The sequence below is a fragment of the Pseudorasbora parva genome, chromosome 1 (assembly GCF_024679245.1).
Source record: "Pseudorasbora parva isolate DD20220531a chromosome 1, ASM2467924v1, whole genome shotgun sequence".
Taxonomy (NCBI): domain Eukaryota; kingdom Metazoa; phylum Chordata; class Actinopteri; order Cypriniformes; family Gobionidae; genus Pseudorasbora; species Pseudorasbora parva.
In genome coordinates, this window is record NC_090172.1 from 66,150,339 (window position 1) to 66,164,676 (window position 14,338).

Consider the following 14,338-nt stretch of genomic DNA (forward strand, 5'->3'; position numbering starts at 1 on the left):
CTTTTATCCAAAGCGACTTACAAAAAAGGGTAGAGCAATAGAAGCAACGAAACAAACAAAGCCAACAACCTGTAAGAGCTGTAAGAAATCTCAATTAATTAGCAAAGTACACAACTTTTTTTTTTTTTTTTTTTTTTTTTTTATAGCCAGCTACAACAAATACTCACGTACGGAAAATACAGAACACTGGATTTGGATAGCTATGTTAACAACCCATTAGGACTAAGGCTGATGCCCCAACTGTTGTCGTTAATGCGGATTCAGTGGCCCAATGGGTTGGTTTTGTATGGCATTCTAGCTAAACGCGCAGCAATAGCCATCGACAGCAAAAACTCACGTACGCAAAATACAGAACACTGGATTTTGGTAGCTATGATAACTATGTAACATACCCGCCTGAAGGCACAAATCCGGATGAGAGACATAGATATGATCAGTAAGTGCTATTCTGTATTGGTCAAGTGCAATAGGAAAAGTGCAATTGGAAAAGATGTGTCTTAAGATGTTTTTTAAAAATGGCTACAGACTCGGCAGCACGAATTGAGATCGGCAGGTCATTCCACCAGGTGGGAACGGTCCAGGAAAATGTCCGTGAGAGCGATTTCATGCCTCTTTGGGAAGGAACCACGAGGCGCCGCTCATTCGCAGAACGCAAGCTTCTGGAGGGTGTGTAAGTCTGAACAATTGAGTTTAGGTATAATGGTGCAGAACCAGTGGTTGTTTTGTAGGCGAGAACTAGAGCCTTGAATTTGATGCGAGCAGCCATTGGCAACCAGTGCAGTCTGATGAAGAGAGGCGTAACATGCGTTCTCTTTGGCTCATTAAAGACCACTCTCGCCGCTGCATTCTGGATCAGCTGCAAGGGTTTGATAGTGCATGCTGGAAGCCCAGCCAGAAGAGCATTACAATAATCCAGTCTGGAGAGAACAAGAGCTTGAACCAGGAGTTGTGCAGCCTGTTCTGATAGGAAGGGTCTAATCTTTCTAATGTTGTATAAAGCAAATCTGCAGGACCGGGCTGTTGCAGTAATGTGGTCAGTGAAGTTTAACTGGTCATCAATCACAACTCCAAGGTTCCTGGCTGTCCTTGATGGAGTTATGGTCGATGAACCAAGCTGAATGGAGAAATTTTGATGAAGTGCTGGGTTGGTTGAGAAAACAAGTAATTCTGTCTTTGCAAGATTGAGTTTAAGATGATGCTCTTTCATCCAGTCAGAAATGTCTGTCAGACAGGCAGCGATACGAACACTGACTGTAGGATCATCTGGTTGAAATGAGAAGTAGAGTTGAGTGTCATCAGCATAGCAGTGATAGGAAAAGCCATGTTTCTGAATGACGGAACCTAATGATGACATGTAGATGGAGAAGAGAAGTGGTCCAAGGACTGAGCCCTGGGGAACCCCAGTAGCTAGATGATGTGACTTAGACACTACACCTCTCCATCACACCCTGTAGGACCTACCAGAGAGGTAAGACCTGAACCACTGGAGGGCAGTTCCTGAGATACCCATCGTCTTAAGTGTTGACAGGAGGATCTGGTGGTTAACTGTGTCAAAAGCAGCAGACAGATCCAGCAGAATGAGCACTGAGGATTTGGAAGCTGCTTTTGCCAGTCTCAGTGCCTCAGTTACCGAGAGCAAGGCAGTCTCAGTCGAATGGCCGCTTTTGAAGCCGGATTGGTTGTTGTCTAGGAGGTTGTCCCTTTCAAGAAACATAGAGAGTTGATTGAACACAACTCGCTCAAGGGTCTTTGCAATGAAAGGCAGAAGGGATACCGGTCGGTAGTTTTCTAAAAGTGCTGGATTCAGAGAGGGTTTCTTAAGCAGTGGGGTTACCCGAGCCTGCTTAAATGCTGTGGGAAAGGTTCCCGTGTGAAGAGAAGTGTTGACAATGTGAGTGAGTGCAGGAGTGATTGAAGAAGAAATAGCCTGAAGGAGGTGAGTGGGAATAGGATCAAGTGGACAGGTAGTAGGGTGATTGGAAAGGATGAGTTTAGAAATATCTGCCTCGGAGAGCGGAGAGAAGGATGGAAGCGTGTTCGTGTTAGTTGTTGAGATGTGCTTGTCAGTTTGTGATGAGGAGAACTGTTTGCTGATGAGTGATGTTTTGTTTCTAAAAAATGATGCAAAGTCATCAGCTGTAAGAGTTGATGAAGGAGGGGGAGGAGGAGGACAAAGGAGAGAGGAGAATGTTTTAAAGAGTTTGCGAGAGTCAGAGCATTTGTTGATTTTGTTGTGGTAGTAAGTTGTTTTAGCAGTGGAGACATTTGTAGAGAAAGAAGAGAGAAGCGACTGATACAAGGTAAGGTCAGTATTGTTTTTAGATTTCTGCCATTTCCTCTCTGCCGCCCTGAGTCCAGAGCGATGTTCACGGAGAACTTCAGACAGCCAGGGGGCAGATGGGGTGGGGCGGGCTGGTCTGGATGAGAGGGGGCAAAAACTGTCTAAGGAGGATGTTAGAGTGGAGCAAAGAGTGTCGGTAGCACTGTTAGTGTCCAGTGCTGAGAACTGAGCAGGTGGAGGGAGTGAAGATGAAACCATAGTGGATAGGCGAGAGGGAGAGAGTGAGCGTAGATTACGCCGAAAGGTAATCTGTGTAGGAGTGCGTGTTGTATCAGGAGTCAGTATGAGGTTAAGAGTGATGAGAAAGTGGTCTGAGGTGTGTAATGGAGTAACTAAAGTGTTGTCCGTGGAGCAGTTGCGTGTGTAGACGAGGTCTAATTGGTTACCTGATCTGTGAGTAGCCGTAGTAGATACTAACTTAAGGTCAAATGAAGTCAGTAGAGTGCTGAAGTCTGCAGCTAGTTGTTTATCAAGATGGATGTTGAAGTCACCAAGCAGAATCAGTGGAGTGCCATCCTCAGGGAAGCTAGAAAGTAACACATCCAACTCCTCCACAAAGTTACCGAGGTGACCTGGAGGACGATAGACAACTACCACATGGATTTTAACAGGGTGAGTAACAGTGATTGAGTGCGATTCAAATGAACTGGCCGGTAGAGATGGTAATGGATCAAATTTCCAATCATTTGAGATAAGCAAACCAGTACCCCCACCCCTCCCAATAGGCCGAGGAGTGTGTGAAAAAGTTAAATTGGTTGAAAGGGCTGCAGGAGTGGCAGTGTCCTCTGGTTTGATCCAGGTCTCAGTTAGGGCCATGAGGCTGAGCTGAGAATGAGTCCCCATAGATGAAATGAAGTCTGCTTTGTTTACAGCAGACTGACAATTCCAGAGACCAATTGGAATAGAGAGTAAAGTAGCAGAGGATGTTAGGATATAGCGCAAATTATTAGGATTGCGGCGTCTCGTGCGTACAGAGCGTGAATTACGAGTGCTAGTAGTTATAGTTGAGATTTGAAAGCACATGGTGAATACAGATCAGAGAAAAGGCCAGATCGGAATTAGAAAAGAGCCGAACACAAATAATGAAAAGGAAGATGATACTCAAGTGGCTTGTCGAGGTCCTTGCTCGCGAGGAGTTGCACAGGGAAGAGTTGAAGTCTTTACACTCGTCGGTCTTGCACAGGGAAGAGTTGAAGTCTTTACACTCATCGGTCTTGCACAGGGAAGAGTTGAAGTCTTTACACTCGTCGGTCTTCAAACAAGGAGGGCTTCACACTGCCGCTTCCGCTGCCGCGGACTATCACCCTATTTATACTCACTTGAGTATCGTTATTGAAAGCAGCTGGGAACGCCCCCAACAAACTGACTCCCAACCAAGGTTATTATAGTTTTGCTTTTTGAAATTAGTTTTTATTTTAGTATCGTTTTCAATTTTGCTACAAATTTCAGTTTAGTTTTAGTTAGTTTTACAAATGGTTTTGCTAGTTTTAGTTTAGTTTTTATTTTGCAAATACATTTCTATTTAGTTTTTATTTATTTAGTTTCAGTTTTAGTTTTAGTAATTATAGTTTAGCAGAGTTACCATAATGAAGTGGAGACCAAATCAATGTTTTTAATTTCAGCAAAGTTTAATGTTTGCACAGATTAGAGTTTAATCTTACATCCTTAAGTGAAATCACTTGATAAACGAGCATTATTGTTTAAACCCAGGAAGGTCTTACAAAACATGCATAAAGCTGGGTCTTCACCTTTGAGCAAAAAAGCTTGAGTCAAACTATGACCTATACAAACAACGATCTGGAGATTAAAAATGAAATAAATTATATTTTGATATTAATAAAATTATATTTGATATTTTTGACATAGGCTAATACTCAGAGGATCTATCTTAAAGAACAAAATAAATGCAACGTAAAATATAAAAGTAAAAATTATAAATTCCAGACAAACTCATTCATAACAAAGATGAAATATTGTTAAACAATTAAAAGCTTATTTTAATTTCCTCAGTAGTACAATGTAGGCTAGCTAAAGTCATCTGAATACAGCCAACACACACTGTTGTGGTGTGTGTGTGTGTGTGTGTGTGTGTGTGTGTGTGTGTGTGTGTTTGTTGTGCTATAATTGTAAAGGGGACCAATGCCCTCATTTATCTAGTAAAATATTATGATAACTTTATTATTATTTATAAGCCTTTTTAACTAGTGAGGACCAGTCAAATGTCCTCACTAGTTAAAAAGGCTTATAAATCGGCCAAAACATGTTTTTATTTAAATCTATTGTTTTGCACGTTCTTGGGATGGGTAGGTTTAGGGATTGGGTTAGGGGATATAAAATATCATTAACCTGATATAAAATCAATGGAAGTCCATGCAATGTCCTCACTTATAGTGAAACGTGTGTATGTGTGTGTCCTGGTATTCCCTACTTTGTGGGGAAATGTCTCCACACAGATAATAATATTATTAGAAGTAAATGATTATGATAACACCTTTGAGCCTGTCAATATTATGCAAACATGAAATCTCAAACGTACAGTAGGCTAGTACTTGCTACTAGTTGCTGACTTTTGCGCCTGCATCTCTCGTCGCGTAAGAAACGGCATTCTAAAACAGTGAGCTTAAGTTAAAAGAAGTTCAACGTGCATCTCATTACCTTGTGTTATTTCCCATTTCACTGCCACGGACGAGTTGATTCTTTGTGAACTGCCGTTTAGGACTAGCGTGTTGCCTGTCTGCACGCGTCCGTCAGGACAGCGGTTAATCTCCTCCTCAGATCACTTCACGCGCAGTAGTGCAATATACACACTCCCTCAACCGCCACAGTCAGATTTTCCACCACATTAAAGAGAGCTTATTAATAACGAAAACGAATATTTATTTTTGCTAATTATTATTTTATTTCAGTTAGTTTTTTAGTAAGAGTAGTTAGTTTCGTTTAGTTTTAGTTTTTTATTTATTCAGATTTTTTAATTTTATTTCAGTTTACGAAAATGTTTTTTGACCAATAGTTTTAGTCTTCGTTTCAGTTTTCGTTTACGAAAATAACCTTGCTCCCAACGTGGCAAAGACCAAACAAATGCTAACTCAACAAATGCTAACTCCCACACACACCACCAGAATACACCAAAACTACTAATACACACCACTGCACCACACAGACACACTTATCCAACAACAAATGAACAAACAATCAAAAATGAGAAAAGTTACAAACACTTACACAGTAGTTGTCTATCAGTCAATCAATGCTTCACCTCTAGCCAGCTGCTAACAAACACACGAGGCTTTTAATACCTCGCTGGCCACGCCCCCAACAAACTGACTCCCAACGTGGCAAAGACCAAACAAATGCTAACTCAACAAATGCTAACTCCCACACACACCACCAGAATACACCAAAACTACTAATACACACCACTGCACCACACAGACACACTTATCCAACAACAAATGAACAAACAATCAAAAATGAGAAAAGTTACAAACACTTACACAGTAGTTGTCTATCAGTCAATCAATGCTTCACCTCTAGCCACTAGAGCCACTAGACCACTCTTACGTGTTGGTCTCGGACATGAGCTCACGCGATAGTGGCGCTCCTCCTCTTCTTGGTCATATATCGAGCATGCGTCAAGTTCACATCAATAACTTGGTGGATAAAGTCGTTATTTAGATTTTTGTGTGCACAATAACTATTTTTGTCGCATTGTAAAATTATTGTAGTGCTCCGCAATTTGATACATGCAGCTGCAGTGCTCTTCCAATTTAATACTGCTACTGCAGTGCTCTACCAATTTGAGACTGCCGCTGCAGTGGTTTGCTTGATACTGCCGCTGCCGTGCCCAGCCAATTTGAGACTGCTGCGGCAGCACCCCGCCATTTTGAGACTGCCTCTGCAGTGCCCTGCCATTTTGAGACTGCAGTGACCCGCTCAATCCCAGACTGCCACTGCAACGCCTCACCTGTTTCATACCTGCCTACCTCAATGCTGCTGCAGTGGCATCTTCCATTCAGTCTATTTTCCAATTTTGGGGGGTCTTCTGGACTGTTGATATAATTATGCAGACTCCTTAAGTAATCATGAGCTGTTCAAATTCCCATAATTCTTGCTTGAATCTGAAGCCAAATCTGTTTACCACTTTCACTAAGATTATATGGGCACACAAACTTGTGAAATTTGATTTTACAATGTAGGACAGAAGAGAAGAGGGAGCAGAGGAGGGAGAAGAGATTGAATGGTTGCCTTTTATATCTTCATTATGAGCTAACTTTAAATGATTTAGGTCTTGTTAAATGTTTTTTTTTTTTTTGTTATGCAACTATTTGCATTTAATTTAGACCGATTGTTTCCGTGTATTTTAATTTTCGTTTAATTTAATTTATTTCATTGCTTTATTTCAATATCTAATTTCATGCAACTACAGTTGCCCAAAGTGCTTTTCAAAGCAGTAAAGAAAACACAAATAACAAGGATAAAAAACACAGTAAACATCATCCAAAATATTGCCAGGCAGTCTTTAAAAGATATGCTTTTAACATGATCTTAAATTTTGGTAGTGACTGTGCTGACCTTACAGAGAGAGGAATATCATGCCAGAGTTTGGGACCTATATGAGAGAATGCTCAGTCACTCTTATGTTTGAGTTTAGTTTTGGCAAAGTTTCTTTCATTAATTTGTTTTGCTGATTATTGATGTATGTGTGCCTTTGCACATTTGTTTAAAAAAGTTTTTTTTCAACTAATCCAAACATTGATCCCCATAATGAGTGATTCTGCTTGTTAACAGCAGGTGTTCATCACCAATGCTCAATCATCATTTAATTAATCACACAGAAAGTGTGTAGTCTGAATTATAAAAGGTATACACTTAAAAATTCTGGGGTTATCTTCTGCTAATGCTTTCAGGGCTAATATTTTATGCAAACTCAGCGAATAGTGAGGAAAGGGGGTCACACTTTTTTAAAATTTATTTTGTGATATGTAATTAAATTACTTTCATTGTCATAGTCTTTCATATATTTCATTTTTATAAGCTACTGTTTGCATGTTCAATCAAACATTCTTTTCTTGTTTTTTTCTGGTTCTGTATAGCCTTGGATAAACTCGATTTGTAAACAGTAAATTTACTACTTCTACTGGAGATTATTTTATTTATGTCTTGTGAAATTCTACAGGAAACCATATCCGTTGACATTTTGTGTTTTATATGTTATTGTTATGTAATATTAACGCTGTAATCACATTATCTCAGCTGATGTAGATGTCAAGACCAAAATATCTATTACAACATTAAAGATTTCTGCGCTCCCAATAAAAGTTTGTCTGTGTATTTATCGTGTCTTTGATAATACATATTACACAATTGTCACACAAGCACTAAATTAACTCTGATTGTCTGTCTATGATTATCCCAAAACTGTCTGCACAGCAAAATCCACAGAGTTAAATCAACACTGCTCCCTGACACACCCTGCAGCAAAACCTAAGTGGATGCCAGTGGTTTGCTTTCTCAGCTTCCCCAGAGAGCTTTTTGGTGGATCTGCTCAGTGTGGTTCCCCACAGTCCATATCCTTGAGCAGGCGTGATGTTGATCTGCCCACAAAGCCTCTGGCTCTCACTTCCACTGGGTACAGCCTCACAATCTATCCACTTTCTCTGCACTTTGCGGCCAGGTCTGCATAAGGCCTTCTTTCTCTCATAGGTAGCTTCCAGTCCCTCCTCTAATGGTACTATTAGCTCGATCTGTATCGCTGAATTTACAGCTGCAGACCACAGCACCACATCTAGTCTAAAGGTGGTACTGTATATCTCTTACATCTTCCACATCCCCCCTGGTGTTAACAGCTTGGCGGGTTGTGAGGAAACTGAGCTGAGCCTGTGGCAGAACCTTGCAGAACTTTTGTTTCCAGAACTCTTGTGATACTCTCCAAATTAATGTACAAACAATTTCCAGACAACATATTGTAAATATGTGTTGTATTGGCATCTTTTTATGAATGAAGGCCAGTATCACTGACACTAATGTCTCTATGAAACATTATGACATTGCATTACAGTATAAATAAAATCTACCAATTTCAATATTTATTAGGCTTTTTTATATATATATATAATAGTAATCTTTTTTTTTTTTTTGCCTTGACAAAAAGGGCACTTTGGGCATCAAGGGGCAAAGAGGCAGGTACCTGAAGGACACATACTTTCATGTATCCATACTTCCTCGACCCAGACCTTTTCTTGGGTTTGCCTTCGAGGGGAGAGCATACCAGTACGCCGTCCTCCCATTAGGGTTGGTCCTGTCTCCTCGTGTCTTCACGAAGGTCATCGTGGCAGTCCTAGTGCCACTCAGGCAACTCGGGGTTCGCATCCTAAAGTATCTTGACGACTGGTTGATCCTCAGCCACTCGCAATGGCAGGTTTGCAAACACAGGGACTTGGTTCTCCATGTTCTTGCCCGTCTGGGCCTTCAGGTCAACCGGGAAAAGAGCAAACTCAACCTAGTGCAGAGAATCTCTTTTCTCGGTATGGAGATTGACTCAGTGAATAGTAAGTGTTACCATTATATTTGTATTTAATGTTGATGACATCATCATCATCATCATCAGTGATATCATTATTCATCAGTTTCAACACTAGATGTCCTCAATGTACAGTGCTGAATAAATATCCCTTTACAAGACAGAATAACAGCTCAAAACTGACAGAAACATATTCATACTCATATCCTGTAAAGGTCAGAAGCTTTTATAACAGTCATACATTTGACAAACTCTTTTTGATCTCCACAATAAACACATGACCACAATATTAAACATTCATGTTTTCTGATAGTGTCATTTTCCTGATAGTTGTGCGGGTTATTAATATTGTGCACTGGCAAACAAAAATTATTTCCCATTGTTAATTCTCCTAAAATGTATCCAAATAAACAGGGCTATTTTATAGACAAATAAAGACAGTAATATAATTAATTTTGTAAAGTGTAGTAAGTAGTTATGCATACCATGATAATTCTTTGATCATCAATGCGGCGCTAAAGCAGTGTTTGTAATCTCACATGTGGATTTATATCTAGAAGTTGAACAGAAATCATATTTAATTCAATCTCTGTTGATGGAAACATGAATGTCTTTATGACGATGGCTCTTCAAATCCGAGAGATTTCTGATGTGCTAGTTTCATTTCTCCAGGTTGGTTTGTTATTCTGTCTATAGTTTTAGTCAGTTCCTCCATGAGCTGCTGTAACTGAATCATTTCTATCCACATCTGAACGAACGCCTTTATTTAAGTTATTTGCTATATACATGGACCACACTTTTAAATTGCCATGTGAGAACACATTAAATTAAAATACACTTCAATATGTTGACAGAAAGCAGGTAAATGCATTAACATGTTAAATTAAATCGACGTAAGGGACAAAAATCTAGCAGTGCCGATCGGTTAATGCCTAATGCACTGAAGCCTGGCAAACAATCGAGCTAAATGAAGAGTTTCCAGCAGATGGCACCGCGAGCTTGTGCTGCGCTAACAGAATACAGGCCATTTATGCATGTATTAGAAAAGGTAATCTTCTGCGGTCCATTTGTAGTAATTGTTCAAGACAATTTGACGATTTCAGTCATTATACAGTAAACAACCCCCTTTCATAAAGCGCGCGCGTGCCTCTGAAAGAATCCAAAATAAACAAAGATATCTGATATTTGACTTTGAACAAAGACATTTGTTTTACTGTGTTCCACCCCCTCTCTCTTATCAGTGGGGCTGTTTGGGATTCCTAAAGACAAAGAGATGCTGAGGGCCTGTAGGCCAAATGGTGCCACACCTGTAGTACTGTGGGGGAAGTCTGGTCTGATTGGTCAGTTTGAATGTCTCAGGGTTTCAGTCACATGGTCAAGGGATGGATAAAAGAAGATTGTAACTGTTGCTCGGGGTCTCTTTCCTCTGACGCTGTCTTTTGCTCTGGCTGTCGCTTCTAGGGGCCTTCTTTGGCTCTTCTCTTTGCTCTCTCTTTTTCTCTTTCTATCTTTCTATTTCTCTCTCTCTCAGGTAACATTCTACACATGCTGGGTACGATTAATGCTATAAGTTTTATCATCTCATTCATCTATTTTGTAACTATCTTAAGTGTAACCATAACCAGATTTTGTCATTAAATTCTTTCAATTTTAAATGATTTGCTAACTAGTTTTGGTTTGGTATTGACTTTGAAGTGCTCCCTATTGCAATACAATATAGTCACATTAAAGCAACGCTCTCCCACATATTTTGCTATTGTAACTGCGCTTATTTCCGTCACTGGTATAAGTTGCAGTGGGTGGTTATAAACAAGAAATGTGCAGTTTTCTACCATCACGCTGATAACGTTTCTTTAGTCGTTCGGCAACCCTGCAGTCAGAACCACTGTAGGCGATCCACCCTTACTCTCGTCGTTATGGTTGATTTGACAGGAGTCACACACGTGATGCATGGCGACGCAGGACTGATTATTCATCTTAGCCAATCACGTTGACAGGAAAAATAAATAAACAAAATATAGCGACAGCAGGTTTAGGGAAAATAGCGCAGTAAAAGTACCGATACATCACGCAAAATGTACTCAAGTAAAAGTACACTGTTTTTAAACTACTTAAAAAAAAACTACAATTCCTGAGATAAACTACTCAATTACACTTACAGTAACGAGAGTATTTGTAATTCGTTACTTTACACCACTGCGAGCCTGTAATGACTAATGAGTGAAGCGAAGCAAAGCCGGTGTGACTCAGCTCAATAATCCGCAGGTGTGTACTAATGAACCGCTCACCGGTAAAATGATATTCGCTCAAATCCAGCTCAGACATGACATAATTCTGAAGCTTACTATACTTGTTGTGTATTATAATATTATTTTAAAATTTTATCTGATTATGATATAGGCTAGACCTACGTGCAAAGATGCGAGTGGGTCAGAAATTATTTTGGTTGTTATTTAGTTTAATATTAAGTTTTGTTTTGTAAAAAAAGCCTCTCTTTCGTTTTGTACTAATTGTCTCTTAATTTTAATAAAGGTTACTTCGGCCAATTGCCTGGATTTAAGGAGGAAATAACAGACTATAACCGTTATGTGAGGTCGCTTTCATTGCACATGAACTGGAGCGCGTCTCATAAATAAACTGAAACTCAGCAGCTGCTACTTGCCTCACAGATATGAGAAATATGCGCATTTCTCACCGCAAGCGTGAGCAGCACTTCAGCGTAACTACACCGTGACTGCAGCTGCAGACGACCGAGAGTATTCACACTGGAAGCGTTGGTGCAGCGGCACAGCAGCGGCTCCCACAATGATAGAGCCTATAGGTCTATCTGTCTGAGTATTACATACTAAACTAAAAGAAAGTTAATCATATTTTCTGGCTAGCTTACTTTACTTTTTATAATCATAACCATACTTTCACCCAAACTGAATAATTAAAACAAGTTTAAATGGGTAAATCTTCTACAGATAATTTGTATTCTTCGTTTTCTTTAATGACATACTCCAGTTATTGTTAAAACACACCACATGTGCTTCTTGTGTGCATTTTGAGCGTTTTTTTGTGATATTATATTTATTTTGTCCATCAAAAGTGTGCTTTCACTTTACACCGTGACTGCAGCTGCAGACCGAGAGCCTTTACCTGTCTGACGCCCGTTTCACACATACTCCGTCTGCAGTGCGTGTGCGTTGCGTATTTTTTTCCGTACCCATGTTAACGGATGACAGCTTTCACACTGCACGCGGATGCTGTCCGTCAGTCCGTTCCAGAAGCGTTGCGTCTGCAGCATTGTACTGATCGTTTTCGTACCGAGTCTATTTTTTGCTGCGCTGCGTTGCTGCATTAAAGCGACAGAAGACTTTTCGCATTAAAATTAACATGTACTGACGCGAAAATCTAGTCATTTCACCACAGATGCATATCATTTAAAATATACTCTTGTTTCAAAGTCAACGCATGGCTTTTTTTTCTCAAGTAAAGCAACAAAACGACACCTTACCTGGCATTTAGGTTAAAAAAAAAAGTGCCATAATGGAGAGCACTCGTACTTTCTTGGAGGTGAAAAGTAAAGTTATTTTTGCCCTGCAGGATTTCTTTTAAAAGGGTTTAAAAACGAAAGAAAAGACGAGAGTCGGCTGTTTTTGAATAGACTTTTACGTTTCTTATTTAAAATGTTTGTGATTTAAGGCTATAAACTATGTTTAAATGTTTTGCCACTTGTGTGAGCTAAATCTAAAGTATATAAATATGAATAAATGAATTTAATAAAATGTTTAAATGTAGTAGGCTATACGTAACCTGACTTCTATTAAAGAGTAAACAAAGAGAATTGCAATTCTGACGAGGCATGTTCAGTAAAAACTTTTGGATTTTAAATAAAAAATAATGAATAAATGCTGTGTTTGTGGTGTGCAACAGCGGATGAGTTGAGGACTGCAAACGCAGCTTATGTGAAAGCACTACAGGGCGTGTGGATCCTGCAACGCACACGCAACGCAACACGCAACGCACACGCACTGTAGACGGAGTATGTGTGAAACGGGCGTGAGTATTAAATACTAAACTATTTTCTGGTTAGTTTACTTTATTTTTTATAATCATAACCATAATTTCACCCAAACTAAACAATTAAAAGAAGTTTAAATTGGTAAATCTTCTACAGATATTTTTTATTCTTCGTTTTCTTTTCTGATATACTCGTTATTGTTCAAATACACTACACATGCTTCTTGTGTGCATTTTAAGCACTTTTTGTGTGAAATCATATTTATTTTGTCCATTAAAAGTGTTCTTTCAATTTAATAGAGCGTCAGCAGCGCAATAAAAATAGGCTCGCCGCCGAAACCCCCGCTTCACTGCTGGTCACGCAACGCTCACGCGCTGCTCCTGCTCCCGGTGTGAATGCACTCATAAGCTGTGTCTCATTTCGTTACATTTCTAAGGCTGCGTCCTCTGGAGGACACGTCCTGTGTAGGATGCAGTATACGGAGTGTCCTCAATCAGAATTAAACGAGACGTCCTTTGTAGGACACACAGGCAGGAAGTATGACGTTGCTATGCCAACACGTTCAGCCTCGTTGCGCTCTCACGCCAGTTATATGAATGAAAATTATTTATAACTTGAAAATTACTATGAAATGTTTCTTGTCTTGACAGCAATGTAGGCTACTGTTAAACGTTTAAAACGGAAACCAGGGACGCAAGTCGGCAGCACAACTTTCGCGCAAACTGCGAAAGAAGCATTTTTTTTTCAAATTTTGTCATTTTCTTTTTTTTTGCTGAATCTGTTAGTTGAGATCACGAAGAAGCCTCTCCGTTTTTGAGAAAGCAGTATTGGTGTATTTAAATGCTTAAAATTTTAAGGTTGAAATAGGCTTGTTTTCGGAGATTCTAGCACGCAGTAGGGGCGTGTCATTGTCTGTGTGTATTTCCATACGGGATAAGCCGGCTTTTGTTTCTTTTGTTATTGTCCCCGCCCTCCGAGGGAAGCGTGGCTACTTATTATGCAGCGCTCTGGCCGGCTCTAGCTGATATCAACATTCAATGAAGATGGACGCCGCAAAGATGATCGCAGACGAGCTGAACCGTGGCCGTTACACCGAAAATGTTTCGAAGTATTTCTTCGACAAGCCGGATGCTTATGAACTAGCGCTCACTTGATGGGGATAAAGACAGCCAAATGGGGAAAATCCGTAACTTTGACTGTAAATGCTACACGAGGAGAAAAGAGAACTCTGCATGGGAGACAGTCCTGTAGACATAAGCTTTCTCCAGACATTATGTACAACATACGGCTGGATTCTTGAGCTGCGTAAAAAGAGTGGCAGGACATGCAAATTATTGGACATTTAGAGGCAAACAGACGCACAGCGCAAACTTCAGAGATGGTTACATCCACAAAGAAGACCCCGACAAAGAGAAAGTGTGCCCGAGCGACTTATTTCATTGGAGGCATCGAGATCTGCTAGAATACTTTT

General features: G+C 39.9%; 1 protein-coding gene across 2 annotated transcripts in view; it reads right to left on the minus strand.

The window, feature by feature from the left end:
* LOC137080929 (uncharacterized) overlaps window positions 1–14,338 on the minus strand; it is a 259,912-nt gene that overhangs the window by 55,899 nt on the left and 189,675 nt on the right. The gene's annotated exons all lie outside the window — the stretch shown is intronic.